Genomic DNA, 18,527 nt, shown 5'->3' with positions numbered 1-18,527 from the left:
GGCGGAGTGTGGAGCGGCCAGGGCACGCCTCTTCCGCGCTCCAGGTCTTGTCTCCCGGTTACTCGTGTGACCGCGTCCTCACATCACGGAGAGCGGGGGGCGAGGTCACCGTGTGAAGTATCAGCAGGTGCCCATCTATCAAGACTACATATCAATCCCGGCTCTTTATAATTTACCAAGCACAGCGCCCTACACTGTATAGTGGCTCTGCTTGCTAGTGCAGCCAAGCCAAATCTACCACGGGGAATCTCTCAGGAAGTAGATTCCACATGGTAGATTTCCTTTAAGTGGATTCTGGCACCAGATTGTAGCCTATTAAACTACAACCCCCGTAGGTAGGTCAAGAAATGTCCTTTCTGGAATCCTCTCTTTTATGCAAAATCTCACCTGTTTACCTGTAAAGTAATCCCCAACCCCCTCATGTAAAAATGATCAGAGAAGAGTCATGTTTGCCAGAAGTGAGTTAAATTTGGAGGTTACCCAGGGAGTGTTACTTCAGACTCCCATATCTGGAGTTGTTTAGTATCTAGAAAGATGATGCTGGTGTCATATTAAAGATAAAAATCTTATTTCCTCTTCTAGATCACATCAGGCTTGTGAGCTAAAGAACTGGAGATAATTAAAGGACATCTACCACCAGGATGAAGGATTGTAAACCAAGCACACTGACATAATGGTGTGTTCCCCCCTCTAGCAGGATCTGCTCTTCTTTTACCTTCTTCTGTCCTTGTTTTTACAGAAAAAAAAGCTTTAAAAAGTATGCAAATGAGCCTGAGGGGCTTTGGGCTCCGTAGCTGTTAATTGAGCCCAGAGCTAGTTTGCATAATTTTAAGCCTTTTTTTTGTTGTAAAGAAACAAGGGCATAAAAAGCTAAAAGGAGCAGAGGGGACACGCCAGTATGTCAGTGTGCTTGGTTTACAAACCGTCATCCTGGTGGTAGATGTCCTTTGACGGGAACCTACCACCACGGATCTACCTATAAAGATAGATCGGGTGGTAGGTGGATCTATAGGACGTGAGGATAGCCCTTTTAAGGGCTAATCCTCACGCCCTTGCAATATTTTGCTAACTTTTATTTCGCTAATATGTAAATTTTGTAAAGAGGCTACTGTGGCGTGGAGTAACCGGAGCTGAGGCTACACGGCGCGGCTACTCCACACCCCAGTAGCCTCTTTGTTCCTCCTACCAGAAGTCTTTGAGGCACAGCTACTCATTCCGAGAAACCTGCCGTCTGCGCATGTGCAGAACCGCAGACTGGCGGCTGCCCAGCTCCGGCTTCGGAGCAGTGACCGCGCAGCCACGGGCCTGCTGTTCTGCTTATGCGCAGATGGCAGGTTTCTCGGACGAGGGCGCACAGCTACGAGGAGCTGTGCGTCAAAGACTTCTGGTAGGAGGAACAAAGAGGCTACTGGGGTGTGGAGTAGCCGCGCCGTGTAGCCTCAACTCCGGTTACTCCACGGCACAGTAGTCTCTTTACAAAATTTACATATTAGCGAAATAAAAGTAAGTAAAATATTGCGGAGACGTGAGGATTAGCACTTAAACGGGTTATCCTCACGTCCTATATGAACCTCCCACCCGATCTACCTTTATAGGTAGATCCGTGGCGGTAGGTTCCCTTTAAGAAAAAAAAAAAAAAGGGCTGAAATTGGATCTTTATCCTAATCTTGCATTTCCAAATATGTCTTTTACTGCTCCAATCTCCGGTTCTGTAGTTCACAGAACCACAAGCCTGATGTGATCTAAAACAAGAGAGTCTTATCTTTAATATGACACCAAGTGCCAGATGTATCACTTGTTTTTTCTGTTGTTTTTGCGCCTTTTCATACTCTTACTGTTTTTGTGCCACTTTTGCTACTAAAGACCAAACTAGCCGCGCAGCAAAAATAACCGTGTTTCCCTCAATTATCCTACCAATCCAGATGTTTTGCTGCACCTAATAATCATTCATCATTAGCAACTTGTTCATTTAGGCACATAAAGGGGTGCACATAAACGGGGGCATAAACGGGGGCCGTACATGCAGCTTCAAATTTGCGGCCGCATGTACATCCCCATAGACAGCAATAGCGGGACGGCGGGGATCCGGGCCGCACACCGTAAAAAGATAGAGCTTGGTCTATCTTTTGGCGAGTGTGCGGCTGTGTTCCGCTGTTTTCTATGTAGGGAGGAGGGGTCACCTCCTCCTCCTCTCCAGCACACGGCAGTATGCCCGCACGGCGGGCATACCACGTGTGAATGAACCCTAACTGCAGAAAACTGATACAACTGGCCCCGTTGATTCTCCACTTGCAGCCTTTAATCTGACTCTTCTCTGCTCATTTTAACATGATTTTGGATGACATTTTTTATATGTAAATGGGTGAAATTTCACATAAAAGAGGGAATTCTGAAAGGAACATTTCATCCCCTACCTACCAGTGCTTCCAAGCACACTTATTTGCTGTGCTGTGCCTCCCAAAACAGGATGTCTTCCTCTTTTTGTAAAAATCATCTTTTTTAAATTATGCAAATGAGCCTCAGGGGCTTCTGTCTACATCATAATAGCCCCTTCTGGCTCCGTCGTCCACTAATTATTCACATCTCCATTCAGAGTTTCTGACTGGCCAGAAACAACGGGCAGAAACACTGAATTGAGGTCTGAATAATTAGCAGACGACAGAGCGAGACGGAGCTCTGTTGATGTAGACAGGAGCCCCTGAGGCTCATTTGTATAATTTTTAAAGACATTTTTCTCAAAATTTCTCTGCATCTGGCAAAGCTTTCATGAGCCCAGGCAGGGCTGCTGCCTGAGGCAAGCTATATAGAACTTCGCCGCCTCCACCTCATCCAGAAATAATATATCAGATTATTTACTTTTAGTAAGTGGGTTCTCCATGCAGTGTCTCACACCTGTGTTAGGAGACACTATTTTAGGTGTCAGATCCTGGTGTATAGCAGGTGAGTGCGTTCCAGTTGGTGTTGCCTGAAGCAAAAGACTCAAGTTGCCTCTTCTCCTACCACAACTTATAGCCAGAAAGTGTGATATCTGGTCTTGGCATCTTGAGACAATGAGGGAAACACTTAAAATGTTAGAGAGGAAGATGTTGGGGAAGTTTCTAGTGATGATCTAGTGATGATGGAGATGCATCCTGGGGATTTCCCACTAGTAATGAAAGACACAATTTTATCTTTGTGATATAATTCATAGGGAATCTGGAGCTGAGGGGATGACACAACGTAATATCACCTGATTCCTTTAGACACAAAGACAAAAGGGGAGATTTATTAGATATATCTGAGGCAAAACTGTTCTAGTTGCCCATGGAAACCAATCAGAGCTCAGCTTTCATTTTATAAACAGCTGTGGGAAAATGAAAGCTGAGCTCTGATTGGTTTCCATGGGCAACTAGAACTGTTTTGCTTTCAGACACTTCTGATAACTCTCCTCCAAAGTAACTATCCATTCTTAGGCTATGGATTGGATTTTTAGGTGGCTACAACAAACCTAGTATATTATCTGCAGCTTCACATTGCAAAACAGCCGACTTTTGACTCAACACCTGTTTTATTAATTTTTCTTATTGGTTCGCACTACAGATAACTTGTGTCTGACCCGATGGTTCTAAGTTCTTTGAGAACCTAGGCTGTAAGCACCAGGACTATTTATTGGACAATTACAGTAAACATCGAAGCACATTCACTAAGAGCCGTGCGCCATTTTTCTTTCGGACTTTGCACATTCTTTCTAGTCCAATCTGCTTGCACAGGAATTTAAGAAGTGTCCGCATCACATTTGTGTTGCACGCAAACCTTTTGTGGCACGGCTGGACTAGTCATCATACAACACATGCCCCATGTTAAAGGTGCACCAAAAAATAAGTGGTGCACTCTGTCGGAGCAGGGCAGGGGACACCAGATTCATGCAGAACCTGGGCCAGTAATCCTGAATCTGGCGCCCCCTGCACTATACACAGGCAAACTGCACCTAGTACACATTTACTTAGTAAATGCCCCATAGTCTTATTTAGGTAACATATCGCATATTACTTAGAATTGGATACTATTTGGTATAACTAGTTGTGCTTTGTATGACAACACATCATATAGGCAGATGCAACGCAATCTACTGAATCGGACCCCATTCATAGTACTTACAGGCATTTTTGCTTCCTCATCAGGATCCTTGATTCTTTGTAGTTTTCACAACTTACATTGTCATAATATTGTCCATATATTGTAGTGGCTGATGCTGGATTATACAGACGGTACATCTTTAACCCATGGGGTCCACGTTTATTACATCCATTAGTTGGCTTAGATTGCACCAGAAAACTAAAACTAAATTCTCATGGATGTATGCCTGTCTGCCACTGGCCGTGTCCAGGCCAGCATATGGTAGCGCACTGGAGAGGAGGAAGGGTGACCCCTCTCCTCTCCATAGAAAATAATGCCGCACGACTGTTCTAACAGTCCTATCTTTTTTGCAGCCATGGTACTTTGTGTTCACCGTAACGAGCACGGGTGCCATAGCCGTCTATGAGGGCGTTTGTCGGGCAGCAAATTTTCTCCCGTGGTCGTGTGAATGCACCCTATGCAGGGCCGAGTGAGGCATTTTGGTGCCCTAGGCAGACAAGTAGAATTGACCACCCCAAAATGCGGCAAAATAAGGGCTGCTCCTAATGAGAAAAATGGTTTACTGTAATTGTCCAATAAATAGTCCTGGTGCTTACAGCCTCAAAGAACTTAGAACCATCGGGCCAGACACAAGTTATCTGTAGTGCGAACCAATAAGAAAAATTAATAAAACAGGTGTTGAGTCAAAGGTCAGCTATTTTGCAATGTGAAGCTGCAGATAATATACTAGGGTTGTTGTAGCCACCTAAAAATCCAATCCATAGCCTAAATTTAATCCCTCCATTAAAATTAATAACAAAGGCCAACTGGTATGGATACATCTACCATAAGGTCTCCCAGATGTGAATATAGAGTAAAATAGAAAAATATGTCCCTGCAGTGAAAATACCTGTGATGGTTATACCAAAAAGAATGTTGGAAACACATAAATATATTCCAGCAGTGAATATACCAAACACATAGATATCAATGGCTGTCCCGCAAATATAAATATTCACCAGCAATGAATAAATGGTACAAAGGGTATTAATATCCTGCATCCAAAAATGTATTTACTACACACATGAATATATACCAGCATTAGATGTACTACACACATCAATATATATCAGCATTACATGTACTGCACTTCTGGGCTGCACTTCGTCACAGACATCACTTACTGTTAGGCTGCTGCTATCTCCTTCTATGTCTTTGTTGGTCCGGTCCATCCCTCTCTTCTTCCTGTAGTCTCCTCCTTGTTGCCAATCTTTCTCCATCAGGTAGAGAACGTCATGGAAATTTTCCCAGGCCGTGACTTATCTCTGCAGAATTTGCCACACGGGTGATTGTGGCCTCTGAAAAAAAACACACTCTGTCCCTAAAAAAATCACAGTCAATATAATATCCCCTAGATAACAGCTAAGTGCCCCCTCCATATACAGATAATACACTGCCACTCGACTTACATACGACCCCTAGTTACAAACGGACCTCTGGATATTGGTAATTTATTGTACTTTAGTCCTAGGCTACAATAAACAGCTGTAACAGTTATCACAGGCGTCTGTAATGAAGATTTATTGTTAATATTGATTCTTATGACAACTCAACATTTTTAAAATCCAATTTCACAGAAACCAAAAAAATTCTGTCTGGGATTACAATGATAAAATATACAGTTCCGACTTACATGCAAATTCAACTTAAGAACAAACCTACAGACCCTATCTTGTATGTAACCCGGGGACTGCCTGTACTATAATATATACTACCGTATAATTTCCCCCTCATTAATACGGTAGCCCCAGCACACTTCCCCAGTATATAGGTAGCCCATGCCCTCAGTATATAGCCACCAATATATATCCAACCAGCCCCATAGTGTATAGCCAGTCACCTGCCCTGCCTGGGTCCTAGAGGATGGCGGCTCTGTATCTTAAAGATACGCATATCGCTGGTCGCTACGGGGGCCCATGACAGCGCCTACCTCTCGTCCCTATGACATGGTTTAGGAGGAATTCTGCCCACATTCTTGCCCATATCTGGTCTACCATGACTCCCTGTGGTTCCCAACACTGTTGAGATATTGGGAGGTGGAAGTGTCTAATGAAATGCACTATTCTCAGAGTCATACACATACACACAGCTGTCAGCTATTGCATATCCTAGACCGGTTTATTGCTCTTCCTGCATGTAGGAATTATCCAGACAGGAGAGATACTAAACTCCTGGCAATATTCCGGAAGTCATTGAAAGGTTACAGATTGTTTTACAGCAGACTATAGACTGCCATAAAGAGAGCACTCTGCAGCTGAATATCCAGATCTAAGCTCAGCCATTGGTAATAAATCCTGAGCCATTGGTAATAAATCCTAACTTCCTGAGACTTCTTATATTTTTGCTTCTAATTCTGGCCCCCTGGGGGTGTTTCATACTCCTATGCATATGCAGCCATAGAAGAACGTATCCATGTAAGAGTGGAGACAGCATATTGTACAAACTCTCAGCCACATCCTACAACTCTCCAACACTGCAGGTGTCACAGCCTGCGTGATGTATCAGAAGTACTGTTTCTCCTGAAAATGACCATTTCATTTGATGAATTATAAACCAAACATACCTTGAGAATGCTGTATCTACACTGATGCAGAAACATATCTTGTTTAATCACTGAACTGAGTGATTTTGCTGAAAAAACTATTAGAAAATTCAGGATAATGAGACTCTGTAGCTCCTTTGCCTGGATCAGTGCTTCTTCTCTTACACTGCTCAGGAGAATGATGTAATCACTGACAGGCAGAAGTAATCAATCGCTGCACCATCTTCCAGCTGCTGTTTATAAGTGATCCAGCTCAGGTTGATTAGTCCTCTCTAGACAGTGCAGACAGCTTGTGTAATGTGTTTATGTACTGCAAGAAGCATTCATTCCAGCTTTCCCAAGGTCCTGAATGTTATAATTGTTTTTTCAGCAAAACCATCCAACTCAGGGATTAAACAAGATATGTGCCTGCATCAGTGTAGCTACAGCATTCTCAATGTATGTTTGGTTCATAATGCATTGAATCAAATGGTAGATTTACTTTAAAGAAGTAGTCAGAAGGGTGGAGCCAAAAATATTAAATCCCATCCATTTACATAAGTGTAGCTCATGTTACATTAGATCTCGGGATGCTACACACCCATATACCTGAGACATAACACTTTAGTCTGGAGAAGTGATGTTAGATGCAGAAGAATTCGCTCATGGAATAGCCTAGAATACATGACATAGCTCCTGTGAGTCATGAAGACATCAAGGCATCTGACAGCAATTAGGAGACAGGTTATTTAGGTTCAGCTGGAGTGGCTGAATTTACACTTTCAGGAATTGCGATGCAGTTTTTAGAGTCACAAAGGGAAAAAAAACATAAACAGGACACATTCTCCAATTTTTTTTCAAAATGGAATTAAGACTTATTTCCAGATACAAAAATCCTAATTTATTCTTATTAAAAAAATATATCAGTATTTTTCCAAATATAATTACAGTATATATTTGTGTATAAGCCGAGTTTTTTTTAGCACAAAAAATGTGCTGAAAAACCCCACCTTGGCTTATACACAAGTGTATGAAAAAATAAACTTCCATACTCACCTTGTGATGCTCCTCGTAGCTCCTCTTCCTTCTTCTCCATGTGCGTCCATGTGCTCGGCTTTTACTAAGGTCGTCATATACATGAGTATATATGATATGTCATCATATTCTAGATCTAGAACATCATCACAGATCTTCAAAGCTCTCTGAACAACCTTTTGTTGTGAATTTCGGTGATTCTATAGCCTTTAGAATCATTGGTTCTATGATCAATGGCCCCTCTTGTCTATGTAGCTGCTTGTAGTATATTGCATTTGTCAGCTCCCTCTTCTCTGCAGCTCCCTCCTCCTCCATGCTGCCTTCATTTGACAGGCAGGAGGGGGGAAGGGGCACATTTCAAACTGTTATGAAACTTCTGAACTGTGGTACCTAAAAGCATAGTTCTGGTGTTTTAGGTTTGACAGGCACCCAGACATCCACAGTAAAGTTTCAGCCAGGAGTGGGAGCTGTATATGGAAATGTAAATGATATCTCTCAGTGTCTATGTCACCAAAAGTCCCAAACCTTATGTGGTTTTATAGGGGACATTCTTCTCTTTAAAATGACACAATTACTCTGTTTCAAGGTGACATGGTTAGTCGTTTGTAACAAGGGCTTATTGCCAGAATAAGTCTTGTTGAGAAGAGGCAAGAAAAATCACTCTAGGGATTATTTTCTGGTGGTAAAACACATAGATATATGTAAATGAGTCTATTCAAAATTCACCTAAAATAAAGGTAAAGAGCATTAATCCTTTGCACAGTGTTTCTCCATCTGACTATCCTTGCTATACCCACTTGACCAGGGGCAGATTAAGACTGGGCTGTATGGATATTGTAGCCCCTACAAGTCTGGAATCACTTCCTACATGTGGGACTAGAATCAGCTTCTTGGGGAATGGAGGATGTGTCCCTACTGCTGCTTTCAGTCTTCGTATTCAGGACCTTTGCGAGGACCTACAAAGGTCCTGAAATGACTCTGGTGTACATGTGTATTGACAGCAGGAACAGATGTACAAGGATTCATCAGTAAAGATCTCACTATAATATTTGGAAGGTAGTTTGGGTGGCTCCAAACCTGTCTCCTAATTGCTGTCAAATACCTTGATGTCTTCATGACTCACAGGAGCTATGTCATGTATTCTAGGCTATTCCATGAGCAAATTCTTCTACATCTAACATCACTTCTCCAGACTAAAGTGTTATGCCTCAGGTATATGGGTGTGTAGCATCCCGAGATCTAAAGTAACAAGAGCTACCTAGAAGGCTTGTGTCCCAGGCTACCACCCTAACCACCTGTATTATAATCCACTTCTGCACTTGACTGCTCTTTTTGGCCAGGGCTGGCGTCAGCACTTGGTATACCCAGGCAAGTGCTGGGGCCCAGAGCTGCGGGTGGGCCCCACATAAGGCTTTACATAAGGAATCCATGGGGATGAGGGGAACTGTATCAAATGAATCGATAGGGTACATGCCCTATGAGGGGGCTGTATATAAAATAACCATGAGGAGCTGTATATAAAATAACCATGAGGGGGCTGTATATAAAATACCCATGAGGGGGCTGTATATAAAATAACCATGAGGGGGCTGTATATAAAATAACCATGAGGGGGGTTATATATATAATACGCATTAGAGATGATAAACTAGGGAATATTTTAGGGAACAGGAGACTGTTTTAGTTTCGGAATTTTTAATGCCGACATGTAAGTTCACTGCAAAGTGGCCCACTGAGGCTCTGTCACCCAGGGGCCTACTGAAACCTGGAGCCGACCCTGTTTTTGGCAATGGGTGCTTTGTTCCAGTCCTTGCCTTTAGAAAGAGCTGTAAACCTTACAGTCTGATCCCAGTCAGTTTCCTTTCCCCTTGGGCTGTATAAGGAGTTACTCCCATCCTCTGTATTTCTGAACTTCCTATAGGACAGTGATGGCGAACCTTTTAGAGACAGAGTGCCCGAACTACAACCAAAATCCACTTATGGCACCGTTAAGTGCCAACATGGCATTTTAAGCAATGACTTACTGCTACCTGTTCTTCCACTTCTTTCAATTGTATCGGCCGCCTGAGGCCACCAATACAGTTGAAAGAAGAAGGGCAAATTCAGACTTTCATTATAGCTTCTCTACAAGTTGCCTGGGACAGCAGGAAGATTTGATGGGTTTGGTCCTGTTTGGTTCCCCACCACTGCTATACATGCACAATAGGTGCAAGTCCTACACCTGACCCACTTCCTGCAGCCAGAGAGTTGATGCATGGGCGGCCGGAATCCATTCCGGAATCCATGTCTATGGAAGCGCCTACAATAGCAGAGCATATCTAATATATAAAGCTGAGTGTATGTGTGTGTATGTCCTCTAAAGGAATCTGTAACGTCCCGTTTACAGTCACCAAATTTTTCACAGCCACTCTCTGTGACTCAGGGAACATCTTAGACCAGGTTTTGAGCCAAAATTTTCACCCCGCGCTTTCCAAAATCCACTTATTAACCACCATATACAGGAGCCATTGTCTACTGCTGCTGCTGTGGCAGTTGGAAGCTGAGCCATGATTGGCTTCTGTTCTGCCACAGGTCATTAATATGAGCTCTGAGCTGTGATTGGTTACAATGAGTATAAGACGCTTATGTGCGGGGTAATATGGATAGAGACAGAGATAGGGGAAGATTTACCAGAAATGTTTAAGGTTAAACTGTTCCTGTTTCCCATGGAAACCAATCAGAGATCACCTGTAATTTTATAAACAGCTGTGGGAAAATGAAACTTGAGCTCAGAGACTGCCAGCCACACAGACAGACAGTCACTGAAAGAGACTGCCGGCCACACAGACAGACAGTCACTGAAAGAGACTGCCGGCCACACAGACAGACAGACAGACACTGAAAGAGACTGACGGCCACACAGACAGTCACTGAAAGAGACTGAAATAGACAGTATGAGTCTATAGATACATATAAAATATTTTTTGTTAACCCATTCTATTTTGTTGTAGCTATGAGCTACAGCTAGTAGCCTATACAGCACAATTTTTAGCCCTCTGTTATAGGCTGGTCTAATATTCAGTAGAAATCACCTGTCAGGCTCACTTTAGGGAAGTAAGTGTAAAACCAGAAGTAGCAGCCAGTACCAGGCTCCGGCTATTCCAGCAAATACAGAAATGGGATGTCACAAAAAGGGTAGAGAATAGAGAACATTGTCCTCAGTTTCATGTTCACATTATTTCTGGATAGGAGTCAATGAATAGTTCTTAATAAATAAACCTCATCAACTTGCGAGGGGTTTTATTTTTCAAAAAGATGGTTTAATTTTTTTTTAATGTTATGTTAATCCCTATACAATGTACTGATTAGGAGGACCGACCCAGGGACCACCAAAATCAGGGACCACTTCTTCCCTCTAATGAAAGGAGCAATAGTTTAACCCCTTAACGATCTGCGCCGTAGCTCTACGGCGCAGAGGTATAGGGAATGTATGAAGAGGGCTCACGGGCTGAGTCCTCTTCATACAAAGGTGGGGGTTTTTGCATTTTGCAGAAAACCCCCACCGCTAATAACTGCGGTCGGCGGTGTTTAAAGAACGGCGGCGCGCGGGCGCCGCCATCTTCAATGCGATCGCCGCGCCCCCGAATGTCATCAGGGGGCGGCGATCGGTTGCCATGGTAGCCTCGGGTCTTCTGTTGACACGAGGCTACATGGCTTCTGCAGATTCGTTACAATGAGCCAGGGGCTCATTGTAATGAATGTGCTGCAAAAATGCCATATATTGCAATACAGAAGTATTGCAGTATATGGTAGGAGCGATCTGACCATCTAGGGTTAATGTACCCTAGATGGTCTAAAAAATAGTGAAAAAAAAAGAGAAAAAAAGTTTAAAAAATAAAAAAAAATTATAAAATATTCAAAATTCAAATCACCCCCTTTCCCTAGAACGGATATAAAACATAATAAACAGTAAAAATCACAAACATATTAGGTATCGCCGCGTCCCAAAATGCCCAATCTATCAAAATATAAAATATAAAAACGGTTACGGCCGGCGGTGACCTCTGAGGCGGGAAATGGCGCCCAAATGTCCGAAATGCGACTTTTACACCTTTTTAAATAACATAAAAAATGAAATAAAAAGTGATCAAAATATCGCACAGACCTCAGAATGGTAGCAATGAAAACGTTGCCTCATTTCACAAAAAATTACCCCTCACACATCTCCGTGCGCCAAAGTATGAAAAAGTTATTAGCGTCAGAAGATGGCAAAAAAATTTTTTTCAGCTTCACAGTACACGGCATGTTAAAATAAATACCATTACGGGAAAGTAAAATTTGTTACGCACAAAATAAGCCCTCACACAGGTCTGTACACGTAAAAATGAAAAAGTTATGGATTTTTGAAGTTGGAGAGCGAGAAATGAGCCGAAAAACCCTGCGTCCTTAAGGGGTTAAGCAGTTGCCCTGCTACTCCATTCATTCTTTATGGCACTGGTAGAGATAACCCAGTTCTGTACTCGTCTATTCTTGTCAGTCCCATGGACAGTGACCGGAGTGGCAATGCTTGACCTATCCCTACATTTAGTTGGGAAACGAGACCCCCTCCCCCTTCCCATGATCATTTGGATCTATAGAGCAGTTAAATTATTATCAAGAATTGGATCTTTATCTGCAGCTCACATTTCCAACATGCTTTTTTGCCATTTTGATGGATATTATTTTTAACCTTTATACCTTAATAAAGAGTTTTCATTATTTAACCATAGACTAAACCTTTATACCTGGGTAGACAGTGCTAGAAGCTTTCTCTTTTGTCAGCAGCTCACATTTCCAACTATGATTTTAACTGTCTCTATCTCAGGTTCTGTATTTTACAGAACCACAAGCCTGTTGCAATCTGAAAGATGGGATTCTTATCTTTAATATGACACCAAACATGTTTTATGTGCTACTGAACTGAAGACAGGGGCGTCTTAAAGGGCACCTACCACCACAAATCTACCTATAAAGGTAGATTGGGTGGTAGGTGGATCAATGGGACGTGAGGATAGCCCTTTTAAGGGCTAATCCTCACGTCCCTGCACTTTTTTGATAACTTTAATTTGATATTTATTCAAATTTACTTATGCGGCTACCGGGGCGTGGAGTAGCCGCATATGAGATTACACGAGGCGGCTACTCCACGCCCCGGTAGCCACTTTACCCCTCCTACTCACCCATCTTCGGCGCGCAGCTCCGCGTAGCTGCGCACCCTCGTCCGGCGATCCTGCCGTCTGCGCATGCGCAGAAGAGCAGGCCCGCGCCTGTTTCGGAGTTGTGACCGCGCAAGCGCGGGCCTGCTCTTCTGCGCAGACGGCAGGATCGCCGGACGAGGGCGCGCAGCTACGCGGAGCTGCACGCCGAAGATGGGTGAGTAGGAGGGGAAAAGAGGCTACTGGGGTGTGGAGTAGACGCCTCGTGTAACCTCAGATGCGGCTACTCCACGCCCCAGTAGCCGCATAAGTAAATTTGAATATATATGTAATAAAAGTTATCAAAAAAGTGTGGGGACGTGAGGATTAGCCCTTAAAAGGGCTATCCTCACGTCCCATTGATCCACCTACCACCCAATCTACCTTTATAGGTAGATTTGTGGTGGTAGGTGCCCTTTAAGTGATTCTACCCCTGCAATCTCTAAACTTGACTCTTCTCTTCTCATTTTCACATGACTTTTGAGGTGATTATTGGTTAACGGGTGAGATTTCGCATAAATTAAGGAATTTTAGAAAGGATACTTGACTTGAGAGGTGGATCTGGTAGTTTTATGATGTAAAATATGGTGACAGGCTCCCTTTAAGGGTTAGGATGTATTCACACACCCTCCACCATGTAAGAGATGGGGAAGAAGCATTCATGGTCTGGATCTTTTCCAAATACTGCCCCCTGCAGACTGAGAAAAATATGCCCCCTGCTTTGTAGATTACCTTCTAATAAATTGTATAAATATATCCAGGCTTGTGTGTAAAGCCAGGCCTATAACAAGGCGATATCCACTACAACAAGAGGTTAGGTCTATCGTGGGACTAATGACTCTTCCGCTGCTGCTGGATGTTGTGATGGTTAATTACACATGATAGAGCAAATAACCAGCTTTAGATTCCTTGATATGGGTAAATGATCAAGGGATTTCTTCTGACTGCCATATTTGGTGTCAGTTTGAGAATCACCAGCTACTCCCCTGGGCCTTTGTTTTTGCCTTCCTTTTTGCTGCAGGATTAGAAGTCTAATTGAATAGATTCCTCTTTTAACCACAAACGTATAACTATGCAAGGATTGGCAGACACTAAAAAGAAACTGCTCTGTATCCCCTGGTATCAAAGTAGGGATCATGAGTGGATAGAATATGCGAATGCTCGTCTCACCCGACTCATCCATAGACATGCATGCTCGGCACAGCCTGTATCCTGCTTCAAAATTGCTCAAGGGGCAGTTGCTTAAAGTGTAACCCATTTCATGGTGATTTTTGGGTCCGACCTGGCGTTTAATTGCACTTAAGTGTGTGCCAGGAATTAGCGCAGGTTTTGGCAGTGCAAGAATGCCCTGCACCAGCCCAAAACGTAGCATGGAGGTAGCATAATTGGTAAAATAGGCACAATTTCTGGCTATAGGCCAACTGAGATGTTGCCTTATAAACCAATACAGCCGACTCGACTCTATATTCCCCACAATCTGATCAGAAATGTTTCATTTATAAACAGTGCCACCTTGTGGTCATTTATGCTTTTGTTTTCCAGTGTAAAATTTAAAGGGGTTGTCCGGAATACTTCAAACAAACTATGAAACACATATACTATGGACCTTGCGCCAGCTTTCTGTTGGACTTTGCACGTTCTTTTAGATGCAAACTGTTTGCACATGTATTTAAGAAGTGTCCGTGCCAGATATGTGTCGCACGTGACCCTCTTGTGTCGCGGCTGCGCTATTTTTCACTGCAATGGGCTTAGTCGGAACGTGCCTCAGATGTCTGAGGAATATAATTGATTGTCACGGGGACCCCTGCTACACATGTTCCGGGTCGCATGCGCACCTTTGTGTCTCTCTAGTGTCCCCGGAGAGCAGCAGATTCTCTTACCTTGCTGCACTACAGCAATGATCTCCTCGATTCGGCGCGCATATCCCCGCCTCCTAGGGCACACGCACGCCGGCCGTCTAAGATTTAAAGGGCCAGTGCACCAATGATTGGTGCTGGTCGACCATCTTCCCAGACAAAAACTCTGATTCCGTGCTGCTTGTCCTGACCACGACTCCGTGTCTGTCTTTTGATTCTGTACCTTGCTTTTCTCACCACCGCGGACAAAGTCGCGCCTGTGGCACGTCCTGGTGGTACCACGGGGCAGCAAGTCCAATCCGCTTTGCGGCGGGCTCTGGTGAAAACCGGGTGCCACTTAGACTCTGGTCCCAGGTGTTGGCTTACGTCATCGTCCGCGATGGTCCAGGGGGTCCACTACCCCTGGTTCCTGACAGTGATGTAAGTTGGGTAATTTTCACCATAGGGCAATGGGTGCAGCTGTACCGGTCTTGCTGACAGCAGGGATCCCCATGACAATCCCATCTATAACTCTATCTGCATCCATCCTCAGAAAAACAGATACTTTGTTGGGTGCAATGGCAACAGTATGTGTGTGTATATGTACAGTTCGAGCATATATATGTATATATATATACTACCACTTATATCCTGCACAACAAAGTTCTTCTGCAGAACTACTTATCCTATTCTGTATATTTTGGCAGAGCACCGTAAAACAAATCCTATTCTGCACAGCACAGTTCTGTCCTCAGATATATAGTAACGCATAGTACTACTACTCCCATTCTGTATGTATGAGAACTGGACATATCACAGTACTGCAATTCATATATATATTGGCACAGTTTTTTAATGATAAAATGGGCCGTGGGATCACAATATTCCCCCCCCCCCCCCGATGGCGACCAAGTGCCAGCCACCAATGGTGGCAGTATCAAACTGGACCAGTGGACCAAGTTGGCCCTAACACTGGATAGTGTCAAATGGCTGCTGGGCACAGCATAGACCTTGTCATCCTTTTGCCCTGAGTTGACTGTGTTCAGGCGTGAGTGGAAGTGATGACATTATGTTGTTCTTCTGCCCCAGGACACAGTCAACTGAGGGCAAAGACCTAATTAGGCCTGTGCCCTGAGTATCTGGCTACGGGGACTGTACAGACTCCAGCAAGAGCAGCAGAGATGGGTATTTGGGTAAATTGGGTACTAATATTGGCTACCATGGGGGCACTGTTAATATTTTGGCTACAGTGTGGACCCTGTGACTTTATGGCTGTTGTGGGGCTCCTGTGATTCAATTGGCTACTGTCAGGGCATATATTGGCTACCGTGTGGGCACTGTTACTATATTGGCTAATGTGGGGGAACTGTTTCTATTTAGTCTGCTTAGGGGCTGCTGTTACTATATTGGCTACAGTGGGGTCACTGTAACAATATTGGCTACTGTGGCGGGCACTGTTACTATATTAGTTCCTCTGTGCTCCCTGTCACTATATTGGCTATTGTGGGGGCACTGTTACTATATTGGCTACTGTGGGGGAATTGTTACAAAATTGCTAACTTTGTGGGTGGCACTATTACTATATTGGCTACTGCATGGGCACAGTTACTCTATTGGCAACTTTATTGGCCAATATTATTATTTTGGCTACTGTATGGGCACTGTTATAACTATATTGGCTACTGCGGGGTTGCTGTTATTATATTGACTACTCTGGTGCCATTGGTACTATATTGGCCACTGTGGGGCACTGTTACTATTTTTGGCACTGTGGGGCACTGTACTGTAGATCTCTATGGGAGCAAAAGAATAGTATAAAGTATGTGTTAAAAATGTGGAGGAGATGAGCTACTTAATCGCACCTCCTGAAGGTATCTGAGACACATAGGGCAGCGGCATGGGCTCCGTATGCAGCTGATTGCTCTGTGTTCCACTACAGGTCTCAACTCTAAATGCATCCAGAGGACGCAGATAGAGTTGATATCGGGAATGTAGCATAATATCACCCAAATATCACAGAATATCACCTGCATGATAAGACAGCTATGGAAAAGACTAAGCTCTAATTCATGCGCAGTACTCCCTGTGCCTGATGTCTTGAATTAGTCTACAATCATGCGCCGGTCAAAGAAGAACGAGCAGGCGCAGATCGATGAATGAACGCAAATTTCTCTAGGATAGAAGTCATACACGGGCTGAACCAATGGATATTATTCAATAATGATGTGAGTGTTACGATTGGTGCAGGTCCACTCCCTGTAGGATGACACTGACACACATAAGGTGATGTCAGGAGGAAAAATGATAAAAGACCTAATACCGGCAGTTGTGTAATTTTTAGCGTAGTTAGAGAATGAGATTTGAGGTGCAAATATAGAGAGATAGTAGTAGGATATAGTACAGGAAAAGAGGTGTGTGTGTTTCCCGCAAGGGGTATCTCCTTTGAATTCCGCCCTCCCTGAATGATTGAGTAAATAGGGAGAGTAAGTGATTCTATGGGGCAGAGTTATCAGAAGTGTCTGAGAGCAAAACTGTTCATGGCAACCAATCAGAGCTCGGCTTTCATTTTCCCATAGATGTTTATCAAATTAAAACTGAGCTCTGATTGGTTTCTATGGGCAACTGGAACAGTTTCACCTCAGACACTTCTGATAAATCTCCATCGTTATGAGTCTATGAGTGAATATATAGCGAAAATAATACTTAGCTCGTAGGGAAATAAGGTTACAAGATTGGTCAAAAAAATGGAATTGTCTATCTCTTGAAAAAATAAAGAGACTAGTCGAAATATTAAGACTGTCACACCCCTGGATATATCCTCAAACACTACTTTTGTTACTAGGTGACGGAACTACTGAATCACTGACACCTAGGCCTTGCACTCTATCTCGACTCTCTAAGGCCGAATTCACATGAATGTATAGGGAAGGTATATGCCGGGCGCCATGGAGAGGAGGAGGGGTGACCCCTCCCCTCTCCATAGCAATGCACGGTGTACGGGCCGTGCACACGGGGAATGATAGGACATGTCTTATCTTCTCCCCGTGTACGGAGCGGTACGGTGCCCCACGTGTGTGGCACTGCTTCGCACAGTGCGGCCATGGCCGTGTATGGGGGATGTATGTATGGCTGCAGGCATGCAGCCGTAGATACATCCCCCATACATTTTTGTGAATTCGGCCTAACTGATAGTTATAAAGTTATGTTCTATGGTATAAGAGCACTTGAACTTGTTAATAATAAAAGTGAATATTAATTAGTGAATAAAGGGGTAGTCTACCCCTTTAGGCATTTTTTGGTTTGATATCGGGAATGTCACCCGGAAAGTAGAAAAATTTCCTGTCAATCCGGGGACATTCAGGACACAGGCCAAAAGGGGTGCTTACCCTAGATATTTTATTTGCCCCTTATTTTTTGTAGCCCCCCTCAAGCTCCTCCTTATATTCCATTTGGATGAGCCCTTAGTCTGATGCATGTTTTTTGGTTATATTTTAATTAAATTTTTGGCGCCTTTTTCCGGCAGTTCACCAGAGTACGCAGCAGTAATCCTGGTTTGTGCCTAATCTGACTTCATTTCTCCTGATCACAGATCATTGCACCTGATTTAACACTGATTGAGCCTCATATTTTGCCTTTTTTAAAATTTGTGCCTAAAACACCTAAAAAAACCCTGCACTTGACAAAGAGCGGAGACTACAAAGGCAAATAGGGCACACAAAAAAAGTCAAGCAAAGGGTGCAAATCACAGCAAAACAAAAGGAAGATGTG

At 43.5% G+C, this 18,527-nt stretch overlaps 1 long non-coding RNA gene across 1 annotated transcript in view; it reads left to right on the top strand.

The window, feature by feature from the left end:
• Positions 1–17: 17 nt before the first annotated feature.
• LOC140064865 (uncharacterized) overlaps positions 18–18,527 on the top strand; it is an 88,413-nt gene continuing 69,903 nt past the window's right edge. Inside the window, exon 1 of the long non-coding RNA XR_011847821.1 lies at positions 18–127. This is a non-coding gene — a long non-coding RNA (uncharacterized lncRNA). The remainder of the gene's footprint in view (positions 128–18,527) is intronic.

This window comes from Engystomops pustulosus, chromosome 6 (genome assembly GCF_040894005.1).
Source record: "Engystomops pustulosus chromosome 6, aEngPut4.maternal, whole genome shotgun sequence".
Classification (NCBI taxonomy): Eukaryota; Metazoa; Chordata; class Amphibia; order Anura; family Leptodactylidae; genus Engystomops; species Engystomops pustulosus.
This window is presented reverse-complemented; position numbering and strand designations above follow the sequence as displayed.